Below are 2,897 nucleotides of genomic sequence, written 5' to 3' on the forward strand. Positions count from 1 at the left end.
CATATGGCTGCCTGAGAAAGTGACAACTTTGCTTTCTAATGGTTTAATGTACATGAACTTTAATGTACAAAGGTATTAAAAAATTGTATAAAATAACCTACAGCCTATGTGTATAAGGTATATGTGAAACGTAAATGCGCTTTATGTTTAGACTTAGGTCCTACACCCAAGACAACTCATTATGTACATGAAAATGTTCCAAAATCCAAAAAACATCAAAAATCCAAGATATTTCTGGTTCCAAGCATTTCACATGAGGGATACTCAACCTGTATAGCCAAGGATAACTGAGCTTCTGCGGCTATCTCAGTCCACATGAGTGTACCATGATTATTATCTTTGGGGGCCACATTTTTCAATGTACTTGAAAATAGTGGCACATAGTGATAATGGTATACATCTGAAATGAGAGAGAAATAGGGAGAACTGTTGTCATCCTTTCATAATATAACTCCAATCTTACATAAACCTTAAAATACCTCAGTTACTTTGATCTGGAAGATGCCCTGGAGATCACCTACTCCCAGCATGTGTATAATGTAAGAACACTTCTAAAACATCCTTGAAAAAAAATGTTTAAATCTCTTCTTTAATGCCCCAAGCACTGGAGAACTGACTACTTCAGGTAATTACCCTCTTCAATTTCAAACAATTCTAACTGTTAGAAAGTTTTTTCTAAACTTGAGTCTACATCTGCCTCCATATAATTCCCATATATTAATCCTGGTTCTGCCTGCTGAAGCCAAACAGAACAAGTCTGCTTCCTGTTCCACATGACAGCACATCAAATATTTATTGACAGTTCACATGTCATCAGTGTTTTCTCCAAGCCAAACTCCCTTAGGTCCCCACCGTCTCAAAATCGATGGAGTATGGCAACACGGATGATGTATCCTTCATTTACAAAGCCACTAACACCTGTTTCACATACTAAATGGTAGTAAAATACATAAAATCCTGGTCAGAATTTACTCCTGGGGTTTCTTGGCATATAATAAGACAGATCTGCATATGGAGAAGAAAATGATTCATCTTTAAAGTCTTACCATTGTGCTGATGAACTCATACTCCACTTCTGCTGTTAAAACAGCAAATATAGTTTATACTCCATTTATATAATGGTTTTATCTGTTTGCATGTTTGTTTTGTTATATTTTATTTTTTTAGAGATGAGGTCTCACTATGTTGCCCATTCTGGTTTCGAACTCCTGAGCTCAAGCAATCCTCCCACCTCTGCCTCCCAAAGTACTGGGATTACAGACACGAGCCACTCAACCCATCCTTCATTTTAAATAATTATAATTACAGTTTCATAATTGGTTAACTACCAGTTTAAAATTGATTTTATAAGCCTTGTAGGTCAAGTGAACTGAACCAAGAAATAGCAAATGTGTCTAAAGATTATTCTGTCACAAAATTAAGTTAGTTTTGTTCTCCTAAATTCTATGTCAGAAAACTTGGGAATAAAGAATTGCTTTAGGGACCCACACAATACCAAATTTCTCCAATTAAGTTCTGTTTGTTGCAGAAGTGACCTCTGGACTCACTTGAGGTAGAAAAGGGAAACATTTCTTCTCAATAACATCTACATGAGTTCAACAATATGGCTCTTACTGGTTGCTGCTCCTCCTGCTTGCACTGTCAGCATTGATTATTACCATGTAATGTAACTCTTGTGCAACCAGTTAGCTAACTCCAAGTACCTTCTCTGAGTAGAGTGTGCTATGTTAAATGCTAAGGTAGATTCACCAGGAATGTAGACCATTGTCTCTCCTTTAAAGAGTTTCCAACGTAATTGAGATGAGACTAAAACTTCAGCATTACTAACCTAGAGAGATCAATCATAAAATGAATGGAGGAAGGAATACTGAATTAATCTAAGTATATTCATTTAACAGCAGAGCTTCATGTGAGTCCTGGATTTACCGTATATTAGTACCACGGCTCTTGAGCAATCATTAAACCTCTATTATCCTATAGCAGGGGAACGATAGTGAATTTTGTGTTGCAGTATTAAATGGCCACTTCTTCAATCTTTTTACTTAACTTTAAAGTGTCATAGAATATCACTGATTTCTCCCTACTTCTTGAAACAGGCTTTTTCTTAAGTTTCCACCCCATACTCTTCTGGTTCTTCTAGTCTACTGGTTGCCCCCTCACAGTATATTTTGCTATTTTTTCCATATATTCCAGATCTCTCAAAGTTGGACTTGGTGCTAGGACATCTTCCCTTCTCTAGTCACATTTCTTCTGTAAGTAATCTTATCTGGTACCACAGATTTAAATATTATGTATATATCAGCAACTCCTATCTCCAGATCCCATCTCCTCCCTATGTTCCAAACTCCTTAACTAATTTCCTTCTTTACATATTTTACTTAATGTCTAATAAGCATCTGAAGCTAAATATGTCCAACTCAAAAAAAAAAATATCTTGCCTCTTTAAAATTAGTTTTCTCCTGACTTTCTCACTTTAAGAAAATACACTGGTCTCTACAGGATTTCTAAAGCCAAAGACATAGGCATAATCTTTGACTCTAAAACATATGTTACATCAGTTATCTCCCTCCCACTCCCACCATTACCTCCCAGTCTAAGTCCTGATTCCTCTTGTTCTGCCTGGACTTGATCTTCTAATTTTCTTTCTTCTGCCCTTGTACCACACAACCCATTTCTAATACTTCAGACAGACTAATCTTTAAAAAAATTTAATTAGAACAGGCTACTCTCCTGCCAAAAAATAACAATAATAACCAAAAAGAAAACAATCTAGTTTGTATTTCATGCTAAAGAAAAAAAGCTAAAACAAACAGTTCCCAGGACCTGTAAGGGTCTCTGGCTACCTTCCTGCCATCACCTCCTGCAGTTTTCCCCTCACTTGCTGTGTTCCAGCCACA

The sequence above is a fragment of the Mandrillus leucophaeus genome, unplaced genomic scaffold (genome assembly GCF_000951045.1).
Source record: "Mandrillus leucophaeus isolate KB7577 unplaced genomic scaffold, Mleu.le_1.0 Scaffold1058, whole genome shotgun sequence".
Classification (NCBI taxonomy): Eukaryota; Metazoa; Chordata; class Mammalia; order Primates; family Cercopithecidae; genus Mandrillus; species Mandrillus leucophaeus.